This window comes from Convolutriloba macropyga, unplaced genomic scaffold (assembly GCF_964194025.1).
Source record: "Convolutriloba macropyga unplaced genomic scaffold, txConMacr16.3 SCAFFOLD_1011, whole genome shotgun sequence".
Taxonomy (NCBI): Eukaryota; Metazoa; Xenacoelomorpha; order Acoela; family Convolutidae; genus Convolutriloba; species Convolutriloba macropyga.
The window spans coordinates 7,501-22,500 of NW_027449191.1; the positions used below are offsets into that span (position 1 = coordinate 7,501).

At 37.8% G+C, this 15,000-nt stretch overlaps 1 pseudogene; it reads right to left on the minus strand.

Moving 5' to 3' along the window:
- Window positions 1-10,801: 10,801 nt before the first annotated feature.
- LOC142354847 (hydroxysteroid dehydrogenase-like protein 2) overlaps window positions 10,802-15,000 on the minus strand; it is a 40,119-nt pseudogene continuing 35,920 nt past the window's right edge.

Sequence of the window (15,000 nt, forward strand, 5' to 3'; positions counted from 1 at the left end):
GAAAAAGTTACGAATTTATGAAAACAGCTGATGCTAAAAAATTTAAATTGATTGATTTGTCCTACATCATATGCTTAGCAAATCGTAGCAAATCATCATCATTCATGTAGTGTACAAACGGATAGCTATATGTGAAAATAATATGAGCTATAAAAATACAAAAGAGTCCACGCAGTTTGGAGTTTGGGCTCTGAATTGGCTGTAATCTGAGACACTGAACGACTTTTTCTTCGAAGTAGAACTGCAGCAGTCGAGTGTATACAAAATGGTAGCAATCCAGTGCTTGCCCAAGTGGATCAGCAAAGTATATTATTTTTTTATAGTTACAAATCGGTAGCCAATGACTACCCGATGATGTTGATATTGACGCATTGACCACAGCAAAGCAATTATCTGGCAGTCTTGGAAAATTGTCAGCTGCAAAAACTCCACAAAATTTGTGCTTCAGATGAAAACAATTATTTACTAGATAAGTTATCTCAAAATTATCCATCAACAGGATATGTAATAACCGAGTTTTTGGTAACTTTTCGTTCAGAGTTGACGTAAAAACTTGAACTTCGTTCGCCTAGGAATAAAATTTCAACGTTATCACCCAAAGGTGCTCCAAAAGTGAGCTCCACTGAAATTGAACAATTTGTTAATTCAGGATGAATAAAATCGTGTGAGGCCTCCTGTGTTGAAGTAAGGTCGAAGGCCAGAATAAAGTGATTTGGATAATCGGCTAGGGGAATGCCATGACCACCTTTATCAAGAAAATCTAAAGCTTCAAGCGTGTTGAAGTAGACTCGTTGATCTGAGGTTGTTGAAATTGGTGTTCCAACATCCGGTAGTCCATTTCGATAAATTAATATTTCATTCAAATTGAATTTCTGGTAATGGAAAGGATTCGCTCTGTTAGTTCCTAAATATGACTGATTGGTTGACATTGCTATAATCATTCTTCGAACTGGTTCTTTGGAGAAGATGTCTTCTTGACTCCAACTGCGGATGCCAGCAGTGGCAAGAAAATTTCTGGGCAACACCTCAGTGTACCGATAGACAGCTGGGGTTTTTAGCAAAGTTGTTTCTATCGCAGACAACACATGATCAGCAACGGTCATTTTGCGCACGTACAGATTTGCTTCAACAATTTTTACTCTGTAATGCTTATTAGATTCGGATATGACGGTAAAATAGTTTGGAGACCTTCTGAAGGAGATGCGTAGTGTAACGCCACTGAGAAGATGTTTGTCACAGGTCAATATATCACTGGCCGGTTTTCCAAGTAGAGAACATTCCAGAGAGTCAGCAACTAAAGCTTTTCGCGCAGCAACATCAGTAGCTCTGTTTTCAGCTCCATCAATTTTAGCCGGTTCGTCTTCATAATAATAGCCTTGACAAACTAACCAAGTGTTCTTTGCTGTTCTTCCGGATGAGAATTCTGTCTCTATGAAAGCCTTGTGTGCGTAGTTGCCGTTCGTATTTGACAATTTAACGCCATTTGCCGAAACTGTACACTCTGAAAACTGAGAGTGCAATGCGTTATTGCTAAAATACGGCGAATCTGTGTTTGTGGCATCAGTACCAGTTCTCAAATCGGCGTTATTGGCTCTCGTGATTTTGCATTTTATTTCAAGTAGAAATTTTTGGAAATCAATAAAGTTGTTCCTGTCGCCAACAACTTCGAATTCAAGCATTGGACCATCCGGTGAGTATGATGGACCAATTTTTTGGGTAAAAGCATTGCCAAAGGTGATCAGGAGAGGCTGCTTTTCAAACAAGTCTAGAGTTGTGTGTGTTGCCTCTGCCGGTAATAAATCAGTATTCATTTTTCACTTTGGAAAAGAAATCTGACCGACTTCTCAGTAACGGTTGTTTTCTCTGAATGATTTTTCGGGATTTGACAGGACCGCTCTGTTTCTGTTTTTATAAACATTTCCACCACGAACACCTCTAATTCGGGCTCTTGAGCCACCGACGTGTTTCTTTACCGTTTTCTGAACAGTTGATTTGAGTGCTTCTTTAGGACTCTTCTTTTTGGCTACAACGTCAACAATCTCTGGTGCCGCCTGTACAAACAGTTATCTTCAAATCTTTTTAGCAACAGGCCACAAAAACTTTTTAGCTGTCGGTATGGCCGCCCTACCAATTCCAGACTCTAAAGCCCCGAACCCACTGCCTCGTTGACGATAGTGTCCAGCAAAGTATGTTGAAACTGATTGTTGTTGATAGTAAGCTTCCATTTAATTAAATTTTTTAAAGTTTAAAGTCAGAATAAATTTTCCTGTTCCCGTAAATGGAACAAATTTGCCAGTTTCGGTTCTCAACTGAACCTCAATACACTGAAAATTGTTTGACAACAATTTCTTATATTCCAAATTGCTAAAAACTATTCTATGCGTAGGTTCAATTTCACAAAGGCTACCGTTTTTCAGACGTTGTTTTGAATCAATGATACGAATCAGCGGAGCTTTTGTGTCTCCAATGTGTTGATACTCCTCAATTATGTTGCTGTATACAAATATCAATTGTTTTCCTGCAAGCAGATCAAAAGGGTAATCAGCAACAAAAGCTTTTGCTTCTTCGTCACCCAGTGCTAAATTGTCAAAGGAATCTATCATTTTATAACCAATATGAGTACCTGACCCATCTTTGATTCCTTCAAAGCCCAGAATGCTTGGTATTTCTTCGTCAGAAAATGTAATTCCTTCATTTTTGCCAAAAAACAAAACCAAAACGCCTGTGATTTTATTGTACTGATGACTGAATTTAGTTAGACCAGTAGCTGTCTTGATGGCTTTTATCAGGTGTTCCAAGTTCTCATAGCTTCCAGTATTGATCAAGACTGTCTCCCCTTTTTATGGTTTTGAAACAGCACCAGATGGAATACTTCTCTGTTGGTTTTTGTTAACTTCAGAGGAGTACTTTATGATTAGAGTGTTATTAACCTGGTTGATTCTGGATGGGAAGATAATTTCACTCAAAACTACTCTCCAATCACCTTGCAGCCTGATTTCTTCATTGTAAAAGTTTTTGAAGTTAGCCAAAGTGTTCTCTGGAAAAATTTCCATGGAAGCTGATGAAACTAAATGTATGGTAAACTCATTCATGCTTTGTGAACGCTTCGCTGTTGTCAGCAACTTTCACTAGTTCCAATTGATAGAACTTACCACTGATTGGATTCTGATTCGAATCAATTAGGCTGTATGTTGGAGGGTTTATCGTTGGAATATCGTAAACCTCAAACACTTCGTTGGTAAATGTCTGTTTATAACCTTTTCGGAAGGGTAAATCAATTTTTGATATTCTAACAAAATCACCAATACGAAATTTGGGTCGACTAACTAATTTCTCGGATGCAATTGCATTTAATGATAACAGATAAGGAACGTCTTTTTTGGTTACTTTGTTCGGAGCTATTTTTGTTACACGGTTGCTGCGTGAGTTTATTGTTTGTGTCGTGTTGGATTATGTTGATATCAAAAGAGCAAGTGTGAAACTTGAATTTAACAACTATTTCTTGACTCGCTTAAGGCAGAATTGCAAGTCTGCTATCACGCTCTGCGTGATTAGACGTAGTACCAGTTGGCACATGTGTTAACACTGTTTAACAAAGCTGTCACTCAGGTTTACAATATGGTTATCACCTATTGGTGATACTGAAAAATAATACAACAACAAAAGAATATAAGTTTGTTCCATCTGGATATAAATATATGTAATATAGTTTAACAGTGTTTATATTAGTAGGTTCAAAACTTGGTTGCCTCTCCGGGTGGATCCTCCACCACACTTCCCCTCGTTGAAATGATTTTTGGGTCTAGTCAAAAATCTTGTTTAGGGCCTCTATGTCTGCTGTGTTGAGCGATGAAATAGAAGTAGTTCCCGAACCGTCGTCGTCTTTCTCCTCCATGTGGATGTTGTCCCTCTCATTGCTTGGGTCCTGACGTTCCTCTGGTGTGTCTGTGGTATCTTTGTTTGCCGTTTGTGGAGCGGCTATTATGTCCCTGTTTGAGTCTGATGTGTTTTCAGTGTAGATGTTTTGTTGTGTGCTCGTTGTTGGGCCAGTTGGTTTTATTAGGCGTTCTTCCTTGTTTTGTAGTTGTGTGGTTGTGTTGTTACCAGTTGGTTGCGGTTGGTGTTTATCGTCAGTGATTTTCGTGCTTCCGTGTTGTTACCAATTGGTGTGGATGTTGATGCTGGGATAATCGTTATGAGTTGTTCAACTTCGGGTTCAGTTATTGTCTTTTTCGGCGAATTCGTTATCTTCTTTATTATTTTATCGATCTTGGCTTCTCTCTTCGAGGGGCTGTTGTCTTTCTCTTCTGGCTGTGCGTACATGAACGCTTTCGGGTTGTTTGAAGTTAGGATTTGGAATGGGCTTTCCTGTGATGAGTCCGATGTTAGGTTGATCACTTCGATTGATTTGTCTTGTTGTAGTCTCCTCATGTCCATTTGGATGCGAGGTGATCTCGCTTTGTCTTTCTGTCGTTGTTTAGCTTTTTCCAATTTGGTTTGTGCGAGAGCTGCTTCTTTAGATCGCGTGTCGAAGTCTTTGATGGGCCTATTTGTCCGTTTCGTTGGGGCCGTACCTTTTCGTTTGGGTTGCCTTGGGGCTTTGGGTTGTTGGGTCCTTTGTGCGTTGCTTGGGCCGGGCTGGTCCATTTGGATGTTGCTTCTTTGTGGCTTGCTTGGGCCTGGTTGGTCATTGAAGATTTGTGGTCCGGTACTATTGTCGTTTGCGTTCTCGCTGTTCTGGTTCTTCTGAGTGTTCTTCTTTTCTGTTAACAAAAATGCTTTTATTTTCTCTTGGTTTCTGTTATATTCTCGTACTGTTTTACATGCTACGAAGTGCATTAGTCGTGGTTTTGTTTCGTTTACTATTTAACCGTTTTTTCTTACTACGGTATTTTTACGGTTGTGAGTGTCTAGTGTTATTGTTGTTGGAGAATAGTTTGTGATTGTACCATCTGGTATTATGTTCCATAGTGGTTTAAGTGTACCTCGTGGTTCTTGTGTTCTACGTGCGAGTGTTTTTCTTGCTACTTGCTTTTTTGTGTTAGTGATTGTTGTGGTTTTATCTCCGAAGGTTACAGTTAGTTTATCTGGTATAATTTTGGTAGGTGATATATGCTTACGTTTCGCAGCTTTTGTCTTCACATTTTGAAGTGTTGAGTGGTCGGATGCAGAGTCGTCATCTGGAGTGGCGTCGTTGAATCTAATATCGAGCTCGGGTTCCGAATCGGTCTCGATGTTCCAGATGGATTCTGCATTCAGCATGGGTTGTTTGAGTCCTCTCTTCTTGTCTAAATAGAAATTTTTTATGTTTTTGTACGACATGTTGTTTCGTGATGGTTTCGTGGTTATGTTTGAAAGTTGTGTGTTGATTTTTCTCCCGAAGTGTGCTGTATATGGTGCTATTTGTGTTGTTGTGTTTGGGATTATTTTGATTTCTTGTATTATTTCTGCTATTTTGTCTGCGAGTGTTACGTTTGACCAGTTGGTGTCGTTATTTATTTCCGATAGGCGTCTTTTTATTGTTTGTATTAGTCGCTCTATCATTCCTGTGCTCCTGTGATCTCCAACTGGAGCTAAAATTAGTTTTATGTTGTTGTTTTTGCAGAAGATTTCAAATTGTCGAGATTTAAATGCTTGTGCTTGATCGCACCTTATGTTTCTGGGGATTCCGTGGAATTTAATATATTGGTTGAGATACTTAATGGCTGTATCTGCGTCACAATTATGGTATACTTTTGCGTGGGGGTATCTCGAATACCTATCAACTGATGCTAGTATGTATGATACTTTACAGTGTTCGTCGTTTATTGGGCCAGCAAAGTCCAGTTCGACTTCTTCATTCGGTTCTACTAGTGGTGGTAGCTCTGATATTTTATTTTTTGGTATTATGGGTTTTAGATTCCTACCGATCTTAATGCATGGTTGGCAATTTTGAGTGAGGGTGACGATTTGGCGATGGATTCTCGGGAACCAGATTAGGTTCGCGAGGTGCATCATCCCCGTTTGTCCTGGATGTTTCCTATGTATGGCATTCATGATCGGTTTTCTTAGCTGGGTTGGGATGAACAACTTCCCGTCATATAGGATGCAACCAGTTGGTGTAACTCCTAGGTCACGCTTTTGGGAATGCCAGTATCGGCTGAAGTGTTTCAGGGTAGTCCAGTCTTTATCTTGCACTATTTGTAAGAGGCTTCGGCTTTGTGGGTCTGCTCTGGTTGACTCTGCGATGAATTCCTCCCCGAGAACTTTATGTAAGTTGTTAAGGTAAGTCGGTTGCTGTTCGTGGTCTATATCTACGAATGGACTGAAGTGTTGTTTTGCGTCTAGTGGAGTCCGGCCAAGTCCTCTATTGTTTGTTTCCTCTGTTTGTGTTGCTATTGTGTTTGTGTTGGTGTCTGTGTGTGTAGTTTGTGTGTCCATATTCTTCTTGTTTGGTGCTCTGTGTCGTTTTGTTATGGGTATTGTATTTGTGTCCAGGTGTGGTCTTCTTCTTGTAGTGATGTAAACTTTCGATGTGGGTAAATTATGTTTTGATTGTTGTGAATGATAATTATTATGTTTAGTTGGAATGTAAATTTGAGAGCTTGTTAATAAAGAAGGCTTAATAGGTAACGACTGTTTCTTAGCGTGAATTTGGCAAAAAGCGTGTAATGGAATGGTTTTTGACGTCATTGTGTGCGCTAGTGTTTCGAGCATTCTGATTGGCTAATTTTCTTTGTTGAGTGAGTAGGAGGTATTTTAAAGATGTTATTATCTTAATGACATGATTTTCGTTCATGTTTTCGCCAGTTGGTGGTGAGTTAGGATGGCGGCTTAGATAGTCCGCGAATCCCATATCTTTTCCGGCGATGTGTTCTACTTTAAAGTGAAAAGGTAATAATCTGTCGACCCATCTTGTTAGGCGGCTTTGGTACGTTTTCTTACCTCTATTATTTTTTAATGCTGATAGTAGTGCTTAATGGTCCGTTTGGAGGGTAAAATGTGATCCGTATAAGTAGTATTTAAAATGCTCTAGTGACCAAACGACCGCTAGTAATTCGAGTTCGTTGATGCTGTATCGTTGTTCATTTTTGTTTAGGAACCTACTGGCGTATGCTATAGGGTGCCAAATGTTGTTTTCCTTTTGTTCTAGACAAGGGCCAAGTCCTTCTTTGCTGGCGTCGCATTTTACTCGTGTTTCGTTGTTTATGTTAAAGTGTTTTTGTTCCATTATGTTTTTGATTGCATTTTTTATGTTGTTAAATGCTGCTGAATGTTTTTCATTCCATTCTAATTTTTTCTTTGATGTTGGTGATGATAGTAGAGGTCTTAGTGGTGCTGATAGTGTTGCTGATTTTGGTATGAATTTAATTAGATGGTGGATGCTGCCCATGAATGATCGCAACTGTTTGAGTGTTTTTGGGTTATCCAATTGGATAATTGCATCCGTTTTTCTTTTTGTTGGTTTTATTCTCTCGGCGTTTATTTTTTATCCTAGCCAGATGATTTCGTTTATGCCGAATTCGCATTTGTGTAAGCTAATTGCTAGGTTTTCTTCGTTTAATCTGTGTAATGTTTTGTCGATTTCTTTTTCGTGGTTTTCTATTGTACCTTTGGTTATTATTATTATATCATCTAGAAATGCATTAGTTGAGTCTAGACCGTCTAGTGTTGTGTCCATCATTTTTTGGAACGTTGCTGGAAGGTGTGTTAGGCCGTAGAACCTGTTTAGAAATTTGTATGTGCCGGTGGCGTTGCCTGCTAGTATATTGAAGTTACAGTGTTTTTGTGTCTCCGGGTGGAGAGGTAGTTGGCTGTATGCGTATTTAAGATCGATTTTGCTAAAGTATAATTTTCCTTCCTGGTTCTTTAATTCGGAGATTTTCATACCTATTTTGTCCATTCGGTGGTCTATGCTTTGCATTTGGTATTTGTTTTTATGTATTGCATCATTCAAAATCTTTGAATCTAGTGCTATTTTTATTGATTGATCTGATTTTACTGTGATGACGACTGGGCTTATAAAGTGTTCGTCGGAGCATTTTGTTAGTTTTTGTATCTGTTTTTCGTCGATTAGTTTTTTCAGTTCTCGCGCAACTTTTTCGGTTAGATGTAAGGGTATTCTTCGTCCTTTGTGTTGTGTGGGATGGAATTCTTTTTTAAATGTTGATTTCGCCACGTGGTTTTTTGATCTTCCGAAGCGTGTGCATAGGTGGGGGTATTTATTGAATATCCATTTGGATATCCGTTGGTGTGTGTTTGATATATTGAATAAGTTATTCTCACCTTTGTTAGCTGTTGTCATTGTTAGGCGTAGGCCCAGTTCATCCATGATGTCTCTCCCCATGATGTTGATGGTGTTCTTGTTGACTAGTAGTATTGTGCAGTTTTTGGCATTGGATGACCCTGATGTTATGTCCACTTGGATGGTTCCCATTATATCAATCTTGTTATTATTGAAACATCGGAATTCTCCAATTGATTTGTTCGGTTGTTTTATATTTGTTTTTCCATCTGTCAGTAGTTTTTGTGCTGTGTCTGTATTCATGAAGCTGCGTGGGCTTCCCGTGTCCACCAGCCAAAATATTTGTTGATTGTTAGTACTTGTCTTTATCCAGAATTCTCCTCTGTTTGTCTTATTAATATCTGTTACTTTCTCATCAGTGAAGTTGATCTTTTTGATGAAGTTGATGTTTTGCCAGTCTTCCATCATCTCTCTTATGTAGCATGTGGATTCTGGATCGATCGTTTCTTCCGTGTCTGATTTTTCCGTTTCTCTCTCTTCATTGGTATTTCTTTTTTTTGTTGTGGTTGTCTTTGTGCCAGTGGGTTGTATTTTTGTTTTGAGTTAACCCCTGTATTTATTGTTTGTGGTCTTTGTTGTCTGAATGTAGGGCGTGGTGGCATCGCTGATCTGCAGAGGTTTGCAAAATGGCCGATCTTTTTACATATTCTGCAGGCCTCATTTTTCGCGGGACATATGTTCAGATGGCCCGGTAGAAATTTGTTTCCGCATCTTCTACAGTTTTGTATTTGTCCTGTTGATGGTGTTGGTAGTATTGGTACTCTGTTTTGTCTTTTGATGTACTGTATTTTCTCGAACCATGGGTTGTCACTGTGGGTGGATGATTGTGGTGATTGTGAATTGTGCATTTTTTGTTGGTTGGCCTGTCCTCGTTCTCTTGCTAATGCATAATTTAATGTTTCGCTGGGCGTTCTGTCTTCTGACAGTAAATGCATTTGGATTTGATGGTTCCGCATTCCTTGGATAAATATACTTTTCACCAAGCTTTCTTCAAGGTGTTCCCAGTTGCAGAGTGCTGCGTGCTTTTTTATCCTTGAATGAAATACTTCGAGGGATTCTCCTTCTTTTTGTTGACATCTGAAAAACTGGAATCGGTCGAATGTTTCATTTCTTGTTTGTGTGAAGGCTTCCTTTAGTTGTTCGACGAGTGCATCTGTGGTACATTTTTGTAGGTCTGTATGAGGGAATCTTTGGTGAAATATATTTGTGGCTTGTGCTCCTAGAGATAAGTAAATTAGACTTTTTGCTTTGTTGTCGGCATCGTCCCATGGGATGTTGTCTACCATTGGTCCTTTTTCTTCTATTGTTTTACATTCGTTTTGCCAATCGGTTCTTCTTTTTTGATTGCGTTGTTCGCGTTGCCTTTTTTCGGCCGTGGTTTCGTCTGATTGTGCTGGTTCGTAGTGGGGTTGGGCTGGATAATCTAGGTCCTCGCTTTCTGGTTTCGGTTGTAATAACTTTTCTACTTGAATATTGTCCTTTACCATAATTGCTAACTTAACAGTTGATAGCCATTTGTCCCAGTCCAGCTCTGGTTGGTGACCTTTGTCCCAGAAGAAGTTAACTCCAAGGGGAGATCTTGCCATTGCTGACTGCGCCATGTCGTGTTGGATTATGTTGATATCAAAAGAGCAAATGTGAAACTTGAATTTAACAACTATTTCTTGAGTCGCTTAAGGCAGAACTGCAAGTCTGCTATCACGCTCTTCGTGATTAGACGTAGTACCAGTTGGCACATGTGTTAACACTGTTTAACAAAGCTGTCACTCAGGCTTACAATATGGTTATCACCTATTGGTGATACTGAACAATAATACAACAACAAAAGAATATATGTTTGTTCCATCTGGATATAAATATATGTAATATAGTTTAACAGTGTTTATGTTAGTAGGTTCAATACTTGGTTGCCTCTCCGGGTGGATCCTCCACCACAGTTTGCTTAAAATTTTTCAACTGAGAGATGTATGAATATCTCCATTTTTCTTCCAGGTACTTGTAAATAATATTCTTTAAAGAGCGGATGTTCCTTTCTGCAAACGCAGACTTCTTTTCGCTGAAAGTTTGATAAATTTTAATGTTTCTCCTCTGGCAAAGTGTTTTGAAGTTTCCCCTGAACTCTGTTCCAGCATCCACCCAAACTTTTTTCGGCTGTTTATGCTTAATCATACGTTTGAAGGCTTCAGCTGTTGTTGTTGCATATTTTGATTTGAGTGGTTCGACACGTAGATAGCGTGAAAGACAGTCAACAGCAGTCAATAAGTACTTAATACCTGCGTTTTGTTTTGACAGTTTGTCCACGTGTGCCAAGTCAAGAGACCAAATTTCATCAAGGTCATATGCAATAACTTTCAAACGTGCAAAACTTTTTCGAAAACCCTTATATTTTGTGTGAGCATTCTTGGTCTCTAGAAACTGTTTCACTTTGCGAGGTTGTAATTTTGCGTTTTTTGTAAATTTTCAACGCTTCCAAACGCAGCTGGCCCTTTTGTGTACATCGACTGCAGCAATTTTTCTTCACTCGTCGTAAGATTCCCATTGTTTTTCCTTCTGTACACTTGGTTCGTACGGAGTTTCGAAACCTTCCTCATCTTTTTCGTCACTGCTGCTTTCGTCTTCGGTGAGTAGTGCTCTGCTGGTCTGTTGCTGCTTCTGGTCGTCTTGTTTTGGGGGCTTTTGAAACTTTGAACGTTTTTGTTTCTGTGATTTCTTGACGATTTCTTTTCTTTTTGTTGCGGTTTCTGGAGAACTTTTCCTGATCGAAGTTTTAGCATTGCTGTTAATTCCTTGTTCTTCCTTTATTTGTAACACTTTTAATAATTCAAAACAATCAGGACTGTCAATTTTCTTTGTTGGTTGCTGTAAATTGTACAAGAAAGCGAATGCGTTTATGTCAGTTGGACTGTTGTCAATGAGTAACTTCTCGTCTTCACCAATGAGCACACGATTAGACTTTTTAATTAGATCTACAATATAATCACACTTTAGGTATTTTGAATGAGGCAAGAGAGATGATAATGTTTTTAGGACCTGATCTGCCCGTCTATTTGAATGTTCGAGCCCATTGTCATCAACATCAACACCGACAGTTCTTGTTCCGACAGTTTTTCATTGATCTCTGCTTCAATGTGTTCCTTTGGTCGCATTCTATTTATAATAGAGAGCTGTGCTGATTTGTGTTTAATGTCAGGATTCTCTAAGACCCGGGTTTGTATGGTTGAGTTTTCATATAAACCTTTTTAGGAATTAAAATAAATACCTCAGCAGTTGTCATTTTCTTCTCTTTTATGATTGACTCAAATACTGGTAGCAAAAATGAATAATGAGCCGAACTAAATCAAAACCTGTTTTTGTGAGTAGTATGGCTCTTTTCTTTTCAACTGAAACGTTTTTACGAAGAATAGTCTTGATCACGTTTTCATATTGCTCAAAATCGTTAATCTGAACTTTTACATGTCCTCTGATTACGTTGTAAAAACATTCACACAGTACCAATACAATATTGTCGTCGGAAGTGCGGAGAAATTTCCTCAACTCAGGATCAGATAAAAGTACCATTCGCTCCAGTATAAAGAATTTTTTCTCGTTCATTTGATATGTGAGTAATATCGGCTTTGTCTGAAGTTATGTAGAAGACCGACGGTCCAGGCTCTGTAATGTTTGAACAAAATCGTAGACAGTCCGACGTTTTTGGATCCAAGTCAATCAATAAGTGTCCAAATGTTTCTCTTGTTGCTATTTCATAAAAATTTTTTAAAAAATGAGTAAGATTCAGTTGCTTACCGAGAAACGCGACTTGCTGAACGTCACGTGGTGATTTGAACAAAATGATATGAGTTGTATTCAAATCTATTGTACGTGACCATTTCCTTTGCTGGTAAAGATTGTGTTTCACATAAATGACATTAATGTTCTTGTGTCGACCTGCGGTAGCCAGCTTGACAAACGCTTTGTCATTAAAAATTTCCTCACAAGAATCATCAAATATCAGCAAACAATTTTCAGTATTTTGCAAAAACTCCAAGTTTGTGAATTTTTTGAAAACAATGTTTAAATGCTTGCCAACTTGTGAGTATATTGGTTGCATTTCGTGGTAAAGAAAAATAACATTTTTAAACTTTGGATAAAAGGTTTTTCCTGTTATTATTCTGAAAATTAAGTTCGTTTTACAACCCGACGGACCTACCACGGCCATAAAGATTCTGTCACTGGCGGGGATAGTTTTGTTCATAATAGAGGATTTGGTAAGATATATCCAACTACACTCGACAAAATCGAAATCCAAACTGATGTTTCCTCACAAGTTGGTTTAAGCACAGTCAATTTCACAATGCAAAGAACTATTAGCATCAAAATTACAAACATTTGAACAAAAAACACAACTTCCGACCGTGGTAACGTTATCTGGTTACAAAATTTTCAAGTAGATTTTCCACTACTTTGCATTTCGAAAAGAGTTTCTTGCACAACTTGATCAACTGTTACTTGTTCCGTCACAAGAGAAAATGTGTATAAAATGAAAATTTATTGTACTTTTTAATATTTTACATAGAACAGTTCATAACAACTATAATCACTCAAAAATTCATTCATGTGCACCATGAAACATGCGGGTAATCTTGTAGTTTTTTCATAGTACACAATTTTTTTGACATTGTCCTTGTTCACGAGTTTCTGAATTTCTTCAGGCAGCATTTTGTCATTTTGATCTACTTCTTTACCAGTTGGATGTTTCGATATCAATAGAAGTTTCGGAGGCGAGACTTTGCGTTGAGAATCCGACATTTTGTTTTCTCCACTGAATAAAAGGCTCGATGTAAAAAACCAAGTGTGTAATCGAACGAATTTCCTCCTCTGTCAATAACACCCTAACTTTTTTCTGACGAATTTGAGTACCACTTTTTATTGCTTCTCCTTTGCAAATTGAAAGGTTCAGTGTCCCCTCCTTCGTGATCAAGGCGCAAATAGTCGAATTCGCTGACAAGGGTGCTTCCACTTTCGTCAATTCCTCTCTCATTAGTCAACCAGTCAAAATAGAAACAAGCCTTTTCCCGTGCACAATGATTGTTGAAGATACCACGCTGTGTTGAGCTATGATTCCCACAGTTAACTGTAAAAAAACTGTAAGATATTTTAGGACACTTTAGAGTATTTAAATCGATTACTGGACAATCGAGCAACTCCGATAAAAGTTGAGACTTTTCAAAACCTTTAGCGTAGTAAACCGCTCTCGGGTTTCTTAAGCGAACGCTTTGGACAATTTGTGTTAGATAAATGTAAGGATAGTTTTCAGAGTTCCAATCTAAGCCATGTAAGTTTTTAGATAACCAATTGATTGAAGTTTTCTGCGGATTTGTCAAATTGGAAAATTTTGATGGTAGTGAAAACAAAACACAATCGTTGTAATCTTCAGTACATATGCCAAACTCTTTAACAATAAAATTTTATTTCCTGTGACGGAAACCTTCAAGGTCTAACACAACTGTTTTACTGCTTAACATTCCAACAAGTGATAAATTTTTGAGTGGAAAACTTAATATACAAACAAAAAAGAATTCCTGTCAGATGTCCAGTGAAACAACTATTAAGCTTCCAGGGAAGCATGTGCGAGTAGCCGGGTCCTTCAGTGTAGAGCTCTTGGATGAAACCACCAGCGTCATGCAAAAGTGCGTGTAATCGTAGAGTTTTGGAGTTGTTGGGGTATGAATCTAAAGAAGAGTTATCTATTCCAATAAGTCCTCCATAAGGTCGAAGTTTCAAAGCATTATCATAATTAAAGTTTTCCTTTCGACTGAAGTATTCACTTGCTGCTAAGAAATAGTTCAGTCTTACTGAATTGTTTGGGTATGTTGTGGCTAATAACAAATACTTCTCATGAATGTTTTTCAAACAATATCTACAAACTATTGGTTTATCAAGACGCATTCCGAGTTAGATTGAAGCCGACTGAATCTGAAAAAAAATAGACACTTTTAATTTTCTCTATGAAAAAATTAAATCAATCTAATTCATAGAGGAACAGATTACAAAACTAATTTTCTGCTGCAGTTGAAAGCGTTAAAAGTAATTAAAACATTTTTCATTATTGTCCTCGTTCATTCGTAAAACAGTGACGTTTTTATTCAAACTCTCTTTCATTAGAAAGTCAAACACAACAAAAAAGAACTTGTCTATTATTTTCGTTTTATAGCACCAGTTTGAACATAAGGTATTGTAAATAAAATAACAACCCACTTAAAATGTTCTATATTGATTCTTAAAATAGCTTTCCGGAAAGATAAGAACTGTCCGGGATTACACTGATACTTTCAAATCTGTCTTTATTTTAGATAAGCAGAGTAAATGTAGCATAAAAACAGCAGACACTAAAGAAAATATCTTCTCGTCCATATAATTAAATCTTTGTGGAATACAAACACTTCTATTTACGGTAGCAGACCACGCACAAAATGAGTTTTCAGCTCTTCGCTTAAACCAGATTCTTTAGATTCAATACTTTATAAGTAAAATATTTATATTCTGTCTCAATCGTTGGAAATTGTATTGATATAGGTTTGCGCTTTGATAATTCTTGTTAATAAGAACTAATCAGATTACTTGAAAAGTAATTAACTCATTATATTTACCATATTCTTCTTAGATTTTTCTAACAGTCTTTTTTTGGTATATTTTACAGTCTTCATCAATTTATTCAAGGCCACTTATATGAGTGTAAA